Genomic DNA, 11,731 nt, shown 5'->3' on the forward strand with positions numbered 1-11,731 from the left:
TACAAAAGGAGAATGTATCAACTGTTACAAACGGCATACAATAACTCAAGAACACAGAGAATATATGTCATCTGACAAGTAGAAAGTGAATCTGAATGAAAATATTATATCTTTAGGAATTCTTAATTACAGAGCTTCACCAAAGCACTGTACAATCATCTTTACACCCCAAAACTGTAGAGCACTTTCCAATTAACACAGCTAAGATTTTTTTTTTTTTTTTTATCAGACAGTAAAGGTTGGGTCATTCACAGACATGCTATCTTGTCCCCACTTGACGCAAAATTTTAAAGTAGAATTTGCCTACTGTTCCTGCAGAGCTAACAAAACCAAAGTCATCAGCACGCAAGCCACCACAAACTGAATGAAACTGGTGATATTAAAAAAATACATATATTGCGTCCAGGTAGTGACTCTAAAAGATAATTAAAAATAACTTCTTGAGGGTTTTTTTTTTAATGTTTAGAGAATGAAAGATGCAGTGATGAATAAGGAAAATAAACCTGAGAAATTTAAAGAAGCCAGCTTTGTTAAAAACCAAGTGGCCACTTGCCAACACTTCTTTATGCACATATGACCAAAGATGATTCCAAGCAGATTCGCAGGCCACAAAGGCTCCTTATCAAATGCCAAATTAAGAAAATTCTCATAAATATTTCAATTTTGATAAGTCAAAGTACACTTAAATTTAAAAAAGCACTTTACAAAGCTTTGCAGAATCAATATGGAAACAAAGCTTTGAGCTTTTAACACCTGAGTCCTAAAAAATCAACACATTTTAAAACGTCACATTTACAAACATCTTACTCACAGACACCTACAGCTTAGATTCCGTCAAGACAAATACCGGTCACTGGAAAAGGGATTGGCCTTAGGTTAAAATTTCCATAAGGCCATCAGGAAAGAGATCGTACAATTCTGAATTGCAACTGACTACGAGAACCCTAAATCGAACTCTTCGTCTTACTTGAACTCCACACACGAGCATTTCAGATTTGTACTTTCAACTTCCTATAAATGATATCTATTGTGAGAGAAAAAGCCGTAAGGATACTCCTCAAAGTCCTATACCCCATGATCCATCCTCAAAGAGTGGAAGGAACAGCAAAGTGGAAGGAACAAAGCACTGACGTCAATTACGAGATTAACCCCGGGCACAGGCAAGCTGGAGGAAAGGCCTAAACATCAATGTCCAAATACGAGCTATCGGGATAACAGAACGATTGCGAAGTTATGGGGGGCATTCAAGTATTACACCCCCCACCCTCTCATTTTTAGTTAATCCCCTTCGCTAGACGAAGGTGGAAAATTTTTTTCCTTTCCTTTTTTTTTTTTTTTTTTTTCGGAGAAGGGGGGGGGGGGGGGGAGACGTGCGCAGGATCGCGAGAGGGAAAGCGAGAACTAGTTGGGTAATGATAGCCAGAATCTAGGCCCATTTTCTCTTTAACTAGAAATAACTTCCAATTGAAGAGGGTATTAAAAAGTAACAAATCAGTCGACGGAAATTTTCTGAGGGCAGGAACGAATTAAGAAACGAAAGCGGAAAGGAGAAACGGCGAAACGATGGATTTCTGGGAATATTTGTTAGGATGGGTTAGCCTTATTTATTTTTTTTTTTTTTCCGAGGGCGGGGGGTGAAACGGGAAGAAGAGGGGCGAAGCCGGATCGAGCAGCCCCGGCCTGGAAGGTCTCCCCGAGCCCCCAGGCGGACCCTGTGCTCCGTCTCCCCCACCCCCACCCGGCGGCCAGGCCCGGCCCGGCCCTCAGTCAGTTCCGTCGGCCCGTCTCACCTCCAATCCCTGCTCCGCTAGGCCCGAACCATCTCCCAGCTGCGGCAGCGGCGGCGCCGGGCCTGCACCTTCACCGGACGCGCATACGAGCCCGCCCGGGGGGAGGGGGGCGGCGACAGGCTGCCAAGGGCGAGGGGCTCCGGGCGGCGGCGGCGGGGGTTCGGGAGGGCTGGAAAGGCGCAGGCGGGGGCGGCGGCGACGCGCCTCACACGGAACAGGCGGAGGTCCCGCCCCGCTCCATGACGGTCGGGCCCAGCCCGGGACGGCCGACTGAGGCGGCAGGGGCGGGCCGACGAGGACCTGGCACCGGGATCCCCGCCCCGTCCGCTGGAGGCGGCGGCGGCGACGGCGACTCGGCTCCCGCAGCCAGGACTGTGACTGACGCAGCGGCCGTGCCACCCACGTGACCAGGGCCGGGCGGGGGCGAGGCGTCACGTGGCGACGCCTCGCCCCTCCCCGCCAGAAAAGCCGGGGGACTGCGGGGCCGCGGGGCCTGCGGCGACGGGAGGCGACACGGGGGCGGTGACGTGCGCGGCTGTCGGGTCGGACGACCCCGGGCAGGCGGAGCACCGGCCCCGGTGGCCTGGGCCCGAGCTCCTGGGCCCCGCGGCCGCGCAGGGCAGGGCGGTCGGGCAGGACCGGGCCTGCAGATCACACCCTCCTGTGCACGTAGCCGCTGCCGAGGTTCGGAAGGGCGGGGACGGGCCGAGCCGGATGGACCGGTTCTGGGGCTCAGGTGACGGGGGTCAGGCCGTCCGCCCCTGGCGGGGGTCTGGCCGAACCCAGAGCCCCCTAGACCGGCTTCCCGGTGCTGACGTCGGTGCCCCGAGGCCAGCGGCCCTCAACAGGTCGGCAGAGAAAGGAAGTCTCCAGGGACTCACTGCAGGAAGATGCTTGGAACCTCCCTTGAGCTTCTCCCATGAAGCCTCGCCAGCCCTTTTTGTTCGTCATCGAAACATTTTCTGCCACTAATTCTGTTCTTCAGGATATCATTTTCAACACTTTCCTTCATCTCTTAACATCCTGCCCGTCAGGGCAAGCTATAATTTAATTGAGGGTAAAATAATAGTTACAGACCAGACAGGATTTTCAAAGGGTCTCATAGAACCCAGTTTGGTAATTGTTCAGAGAAACTACCTCTGGCTCATCATTTGAAAAACACTTTATAATCTCCTGCCTCTCGCCTGTTTTCTTTCTGTGAGGAAGCTTCAGGAAGCTGTGTTGTCTTATTTTGTTTTGTTTACTTTCTGCTAATTTTGAAGAAAGCATTTTGAAGATTGCTTTTGATAAGGTTCAAGGTTTTTGAGGAGCTTTGTGATAAACTATTATGAGGAATGTGCGTATGAAAATGTTTTTATCAGGTGCCTGGGTGGCTCAGTCTGTTAAGCATCTGCTTTCTGCTCAGGTCATGATCCCAGGGTCCTGGGATCGAGTCCCTCATCTGGCTCCCGGGTCAGCAGGGAGTCTTCTTCTCCTTCTACCCCTCCCCCATGCTTGTGCACCTGCGCGCGCGCGCTCTCTCTCTCTCTCTCTCTCATCCTTGCTCTCTCTCAAATAAATAAAATCTTTTTTTTAAAAAAAAGAAAATGCTGGGTGCCTGGGTGGCTCAGTTGGTTAAGCGACTGCCTTCGGCTCAGGTCATGATCCTGGAGTCCCGGGATCGAGTCCCGCATCGGGCTCCCTGCTCGGCAGGGAGTCTGCTTCTCTCTCTGAACCTCCCTCCTCTCATGCTCTCTATCTCATTCTCTCTCTCAAAAAAAAAAAAAAAAAAAAAAGCTTTCATCAGCCCTAACAAATGGTAATTCACCAACATCAATAGAAATATAATTTTTTTTTTAAATTCTGAATTGACCACCTATTATTTTTTAAGCTTCACTGTTTATATCTGTATAGATTTTATCTTTATATGTCTATAAAATGAGGAAGTATACTAATGCAAAATTCAAAAAGCACTCTGACGAAATAAGAGTGAAAAAGAATTCCTGCTCCCATCCCTGCCCTTCAGCTACCATAGTCCTGGAGGCAATCATTTAGCATATATTTATGCATGTTCTAATGTATCCCTCCCAAGAGATGTTATCAATAAATATGAAAATACAGTTATACAGGGGTGCCTGGGTGGCTCAGTCGGTTGGCAATCTGCCTTCGGCTCAGGTCATGATCCCAGGGTCCTGGGATTGGGCCCCGCGTTGGGCTCCCTGCCTCTACCTCCCTCCCCTAGCTTATGTTCTTTCTCAAATAAATAAATAAAATATTAAAAAAAAAAAAAACAGTTGTACTTCTTTTTACAGGAAAGATAATATACTATATATACTGTTAAGTTCTTTCCTTTTTTCACTTAAAATATCCTGGATATCTTTCCATATTGATGTGGGGCCACAAGCAAATGGTCAGGGATTCTTGAGACGTTTTTGGTGCAAAAAGGTGCTTATTATTATAGCATGAGAACAGGAGCTGTGGGCAAGGAGCTGCACTTTTGTTGTATGAAGCCAGGGGTGATCTGCTTAGAGCTCAAGGGCGTGCAAGGAGTATTACATCATAAACGTCTTCCTCGAATTTCTACTAGTAAGATTAGTTTTGGAAGATTTCTCTGGTGCTTATCATTTGGCTGGATATTAATTTTCAGTGAGATTTACAGGCAGTCATGAGACCCTTTAAAAATGGAGCAGTCAGCCCCTGTTCGATCCTTATCTAAACTATGCAGGCTATAGGTCACCTCTCTGGGCTAAAGGTGAACATTTTTCTGCTTCTACACATCATCACATATCACTACATAAAGAACTGCTTCATTCTTCCTAGTGGCAGTATAATTTTCCATTGTATCCAAATATCATATTTAGTCAATCCCCATGGCTGGACATTTAGATTGTTGCCAAGCCAATATCACAAACTAGCAGCAACTGATAACTAATTACACCACGCAAAGGGCAATGATACCAATAAATTCTTCAACTGGAAGCTTTAGATCAAAAGGTATTGTTAATTTTGATAGATATTGCCAAATTGTCCTCCATAGAAGTTGTGCCAATTTTATTTGCTTTCTTTCAAATTTGGCCTAGGAAGATTTACAAGGCTATATTGGGAGGGAGTGGGGATGAAAAGGGGTAAAAGGAAGATTATTTATCATTTTATACAATAATTAAAGAAGTTTTGGGCGCCTGGGTGGCTCAGTCGTTAAGCGTCTGCCTTCGGCTCAGGTCATGATCCCAGGGTTCTGGGATCGAATCCCACATCGGGCTCCCTCCTCGAGGGGAAGCCTGCTTCTCCCTCTCCCACTCCCGCTGCTTGTGTTCCTGCTCTCGCTATCTCTGTCTCTGTCAAATAAATAAATAAATAAATAAATAAATAAATAAATAAATAAATAAATAAATCTAAAAAAAAACCCAAAACAACCAACAATTAAAGAAGTTTTAAGATGCAAATTGATATTAAATAAACTTTGCAAGAAAGTTCCTTTACTTATATTGGAATGTTACTCAGAACAAATGCTAACCAAATGATGATATGCTTTTTGTTCTGTAAAGGATCATGATAACCTTTTTTTTTTTAAAGATTTTTCTTTATTTTTTTTTTTAAGATTTTATTTATTTATTTGAGAGAGAGAATGAGAGAGAGAGAGAGAGCACATGAGAGGGGGGAGGGTCAGAGGGAGAAGCAGACTCCCTGCTGAGCAGGGAGCCTGATGTGGGACTCGATCCCGGGACTCCAGGATCATGACCTGAGCCCAAGGCAGTCGCTCAACCAACTGAGCCACCCAGGCACCCAGATTTTTCTTTATTTTTGACAGAGAGAGAGACAGCGAGAGAGGGAACACAAGCAGGGGGAGTGGGAGAGGGAGAAGCAGGCTTCCCTGCTGAGCAAGGAGCCTGATGTGGGGTTCGATCCCAGGACCCTGGGATTATGACCTGAGCCAAAGGCAGACGCTAAACGACTGAACCACCCAGGCACCTGATAACCTTTCAGTATAAAGTGAGGACCTTACCTAAAAAACAAAAAAGGGGGATTGAGGGTAGAAAATGAAGACTTCCGCGCCTGGGTGGCTCAGTCTGTTAAGCATCTGCCTTCGTCTCAGGTCATGATCCCAGGGTCCTGGGATGGAGTCCCACATTGGACTGCCTGCTCAGTGGGGAGTCTGCTTCTCCCTCTGCCACTCCTCCCACTCGTTCTCTGAGTCTCTCTCTCAAATAAATAAGTAAAATCTTTTTTAAAAAATGGAGACTTTTCTATGGCATTATTCTGTGAATAAGAATTTTCTTCCCTATCAGCAATGAGAGAAAAAAATCCTAGAAGTATTTCTCAATAGGTAACATTTTAAAACTCTTATCATTTTATTTAATCAGATGCATCCATTTAACAGTGAATTTTCTGTCTCTATTTTTATATTCTAGAATGTAAGTCAACTGCACAGAATGGAGAAATAGTAAAAATAACAACCATATAGCTGTAAGAGAAAAAAACCTCAAAGAAATATATGATTGTTTTATTTACATGAAAGATTTTAACAAAGTATTCAATATGTATTGTTCAGTAGCAATTCTGAGTAGAGTTCGGGTTTTTAAGTTTTTTATTTTTAAAATTTTTTTCAGAGGGGGAGGGGCAGAGGGAGAGGGAAGGGGGAGGGGCAGGGGGCAGAGGGAAGGGGGAGGGGCAGAGGGAGAGGAAGAGAGAAAATCTTAAGCAGGCTCAATTCCCAGCACGGAGCCCGTCTTAGGGCTCCATCTCACGACCCTGAGATCACAACCTTAGCTAAAATCAAGAGTCAGACACTTAATCAACTGCGCCGCCCAGACACCCTGAGTTCTGTTTTGTTTTTTTTTTAAAGATTTTATTTATTTATTTGAGAGAGAATGAGAGAGAGCACATGAGAGGGGGAAGGGTCAGAGGGAGAAGCAGACTCCCTGCTGAGCAGGGAGCCCGATGCGGGACTCGATCCAGGGACTCCAGGATCATGACCTGAGCCGAAGGCAGTAGCCCAACCAACTGAGCCACCCAGGCGCCCGAGTTTTGTTTTTTTTAAAGTCACTTTTTGAGGTACAATTCTCATACAATAAAATGCATCCTTCTTAATGAGTTCTGACAGATGTGTACAGTTGTGTAACTATCACCATAATCAGGACATACATTTCCATTACACCAAAACATTCCCTCATTCTCCTTTGTAGTGAACCCCTCACCTCAACCCCCATTCCTGGCAACCACTGATATACTTTCTTTCCCTATATTTTTACCATTTCCGGACTATAACATAAATGGAATCATACAGTTTGTAGCCTTTTAAATCTCGCTTATTTCACTTAGCACAATGACTTTGAGATTCATCCACTGTTGTTGCATGTATTGGTAATTTATTCCCTTTTATTGCTGAGCAGTAATCTATTATATAGATATAACATAGCTTGTTTATCCATTCATTAGTTGAAAGACATTTGAGTTTCCAGTTTTTAATGATTATGAATAAAGCTGACATAAAAATCTATGTGCAAAGTTTCATTCAGGCTTTAAATTTATGATTTTTTAAAATTAATTTTAAAAAAAGATTTAATTTTTGAGTAATCTCTGTACCCAACGTGGGGCTTGAACTCACAACCCCAAGATCAAGCCAGCCAGCTGCCCCTAAAATTATTTTCTGAGAGTCACATCTAGGTTTAGGAAATACCAAGCCACAACTTCATCTACATAAATATCATTATATATTATTTTAGAAACTCATAATTCATTCATTATGTATCAAACATTTATTAAACACCTATATATAACAGGTACTATTCTAGGCACATGGATAAAACAATTGTCAAATTCCCCTCCCAAGAAATACCACCCAAACAATATGGTGATAGGCAAAACTGAGTTTACTATTTACGGGTAACAGAGATCAGTATTTTGACAGTCTCAGTAACATTTCCAAGGGGGAAGGTTTTGGGGTCTGGTTTAAGGGGGCTCTTCAATCAGGAGGCTTGATTAGGATTTGGTGACAATCATGACATAATAGGTTAGGATTAGTGGACACAGCAAAGTAAGTGTTTTTAAGAATCTTGGAGAGTGTATTCATTATTATCGCTGCTCTAACAAACTACCACAAACTTAGGGGCTTAAAATTGCACGAATTGGGGCACCTGGGTGGCTCAGCCGTTAAGCGTCTGCCTTCGGCTCAGGTCATGATCCCAGGGTCCTGGGATTGAGTCCCACATAGGCATCGGGCTCCCTGCTCAGCTGGAAGCCTGCTTCTCCCTCTCCCACTCCCCCTGCTTGGGTGCCTTCTCTCGCTGTGTCTCTGTCAAATAAATAAATAAAATCTTTAAAAATAAATAAATAAATAAATGAAAATAAAATTGCACGAATTTATCATCTTATAATTTTATAAGTCAGAACTCTGACACAGATCTTGCTGGGTTAAGACCAGGTTGTTGGCAAGGCTGTTTCTTCCCAGACACTCTAGGAGACAATCCCTTTCTTTGCCTTTTCCAGCTTCTAGAGGCTATCCACTTCCTTTGGCTTGTACCCTCTTTCATCTTCAAAGTCAGCAATTGCTGGGTGAGTACATTCTTAAATCACATCACTCTTTCTCTTCTGCCTCCCTCTTCTACTTTTGAGAACCCTGGTGATTACTGTGGGCCAACTCAGATAACCCAGAAAGATCTCTCTATTTTAAGGTCAACTGAATTAGCAGCTTAATTCTATCTGCCACCCTATTTCCCTTTGTCATGTAATATAGCATGTTCGAAGTTTCCAGGGATTAGTGCATGGACATCTTTGGGGGCTGCTATTTTGCTTATCACAGTGTACGCAGTCATTTAAAGTCATCTACTGCAAAAATAGAAAAGATTCAGCACTGTGAGAAAAAAAAAGTTAAAAAATAAAGTTACCTACTGAAAAGCGGAGCAGTCTGATGTTCATTTAAACGGGATTTTAAGGGGTGCCTGTGTGGCTTGGTCGTTAAGCGTCTGCCTTCAGCTCAGGTCATGATCCCAGGGTCCTGGGATCGAGCCCCGCATCGGGCTCCCTGCTTAGCGGGAAGCCTGCTTCTCCCTCTCCCACTCCCCCTGCTTATGTTCCCTCTCTCGCTGTGTCTGTCAAATAAATAAATAAAATATTTTAAAAATAAATAAATAAATAAGTAAATGGGATTTTAAGAAGTTCCTGAAATGAACAAGAAAGCTCCTTGCAATTTTTCTCTTCCTGGTTAAAATGTTCCTGGAATTGTAGCTATGTTGAGGATGACAATAAAATAATTACATTATGTTAATGCTGACAGTACTCTTGTGGATGTAGATGGTTTCAGTTCTCAGTGTCCCACTTCATAGTTCTTCTTCAACCTGAGCTGGAGACCATTAACATCTGGGGCCATGATCAATCCAAATCTTCACTGTTATTTCAAGTGTCAAAACGACAAATCAAATTTCTGGGGGCAGTTGATTCAAATTGCGTAAGTGCCAAGATTTCCCACTTTTAATACTACTAGGGAACTGGGGAGAAAACTGGAGAACACATCCCTCAGAGTTCCCCCTCTGGGGGATGAGAGAGCTGGAGTATTTATACAACGACTCCTGTAGGTCACTGATGAAGGCCGCTCCTGGGGATGTTCATTCACCAGCAGCTCCAGCCTGTTGCATGTGAGCAGAGCTGACTCCAGCAGCAAGAGAGTCTTCAAGCAAACAAAATCAGGAACATCTGAACAGTTTTGAAATGATAGAGGCAAGAGAAGACAGATGGGGCACCAACAATGTCTGCTTTGATGATAGTTACTGTATATACTCTATGGTAGGCACGATGCTAAATACTTTTTTTGAGAGAAAGAGAGTTCGTGTGCGTGCGTGCGCTCCTGCATGTGCGGGGGCAGGGCAGAGGGAGAGAATCTTCAAGGAGACTCCCCACTGAGTGTGGAGCCTGATGGGGGACTCCATCTCCCAACCCATGAGATCACGACTTGAGCTGAAACCAAGAGTCGATGGCTCAACTGACTGAGCTCCCCAGGCTCCCCAGTGCTGAATACTTTTATGTATTATTTCATCTTCCCGACCTTTTCCTCTCTGTCTTGTCCACTACCACCATGCCACTGAAACCACTCACCAAGAACGCCAACAATGACCACGCTGCCAAATTCAAAAGTTGAATCTTTGTCTTTACCTTAGTGGCATTTAATAACGCTGACCATTCTCTCTGGTTTGAAACACTTCTGCTATTTTTTAGAGATGCCCCACCCTCGAGTTTCCCTCTTAACCCCCTGGATGTTGTTTTTCAGGCTCATTTGCAGGAGATCCTTTACCTTTTCTTGACTTCTGAATACAGATTTGGTCTTGAGCTCTTTCACTTTCTCTCCAGAGCTGGCAAACCTTTTCTATAAAGGCAAGATAGTAAATGGTTTAGGCTTTGCAGGCCAAGTGGCAAAATCGGGGATTTTATGTAGGTATAAAACAATAGATTTAATTTTTTCCATAAATTCTTTTGATAAAATTCAAAATATAGTGATTGAGTAAGCTTTGTAATTCAAGTCTACTAACGAGGATAACAATTTTTCTTTTTTGGCAGGGAGTGAAGATAACATTCAAAGTTAGTGTTTCGTATCACCAGAAGTGCATTCAGGGGTGCCTGGCTGGCTCAGCTGGTAGAGCATGTGAATCTTGATCTTGGGGTCTTGAGTTCAAGCCCCACATTGGGTGTGTAGAGCTTACAATTAAAAAAAAAAGTGCTTTCAAATACTCATCTGTTAATGCTGATCTGCAATGAAATTCTATTTCACTTTGGAAAACACCTTTTCACACAGATAGGTACTACCAAATACTGATATAGATCTGTTGGCATGTGATATTAAGAATATTCATGTCTTGGGCGCCTGGGTGGCTCAGTTGGTTAAGCGACTGCCTTCGGCTCGGGTCATGATCCTGGAGTCCCGGGATTGAGTCCCGCGTCGGGCTCCCTGCTCGGCGGGGAGTCTGCCTCTCTCTCTGACCCTCCCCCCTCTCATGCTCTCTATCTCATTCTCTCTCTCAAATAAATAAATAAAATCTTAAAAAAAAAAAAAGAATATTCATGTCTTGGGGCACCTGGGTGGCTCAGTCTGTTAAGCGTCTACCTTTGGTTCAGGTCCTGATTCCAGAGTGCACACTCACTCTCTCTTTCTAATAAATAAAATCTTAAAAAAAAAAGGAATATTCATTTCTAGGGAAAAAACTTCACTAAGTTCTTCTCTTGATATATGCCTTAGAGCAAATCATTATCTTGAAGGGCAATCACCTCTAACTGAAGATTGAAAGGGAGGTCCTTAATTGTACAGATAAGTGGATTTTGAAATATGAAAATTTCCTTTATATCTAGTGAAGTCCAGAAAACTCTGTAGGCACTGAACTCAGAAAAGATATATGCAGCAAACATGGGTGGTAATGCACATTTTACCTCTCTTTGTAACTTTTTTTTTAAGCTTTCTTTTTTTTTAAAGATTTTATTTATTTGAGAGAGAGAGAAAGTGAGAGCGAGTGAGCACGAGTGGGGTGAGGGTCAGAGGGAGAAGCAGACTCCATGCTGAGCAGGGAGCCCGATGCGGGACTCGATCCCAGGACACTGGGATCATGACCTGAGCCGAAGGCAGCCGCTTAACCGACTGAGTCACCCAAGTGCCCCTCTCTTTGTAACGTTTGACAGCACAGGAAGTGTGTGAAGCAATTTGACATCACTTGTCTTCAAAAAAAGTTACTGTTGCTTAAATAACTTTGCTGCGGTAAAAGTCTTCACATACGAACAGTTTGCCTTCTAATTCTAGGTGGTACTCATTAAGAAGCATTATTGAGTCTTCAGTAAAAGCTAATTTCCAAACCATTTCGTGTTCAACAGTGGAGGAGGACAGTTCTCATTCATAAAAACTTGCATCTCACATTATTCGCAATCGCCAAAAGGTGGAAGCAACCCAAGCGTCCATTGATGAATGAATGGATAAGCAAAATGTGGTA

General features: G+C 43.8%; 1 protein-coding gene across 2 annotated transcripts in view; it reads right to left on the bottom strand.

Annotated features, from left to right (window-relative positions):
* AFF4 (AF4/FMR2 family member 4) overlaps positions 1–2,154 on the bottom strand; it is a 90,914-nt gene extending 88,760 nt beyond the window's left edge. For both annotated transcript variants that reach the window (XM_035014120.1, XM_035014119.1), the window contains exon 1: positions 1,791–2,154. The gene's annotated coding sequence lies outside the window, so the exon portion shown is untranslated. The remainder of the gene's footprint in view (positions 1–1,790) is intronic.
* Between the last annotated feature and the right edge of the window lie 9,577 nt (positions 2,155–11,731).

This window comes from Mirounga leonina, unplaced genomic scaffold, assembly GCF_011800145.1.
Source record: "Mirounga leonina isolate KUSES-001 unplaced genomic scaffold, KU_Mleo_1.0 Mir_168, whole genome shotgun sequence".
In the NCBI taxonomy this organism is placed as follows: Eukaryota; Metazoa; Chordata; class Mammalia; order Carnivora; family Phocidae; genus Mirounga; species Mirounga leonina.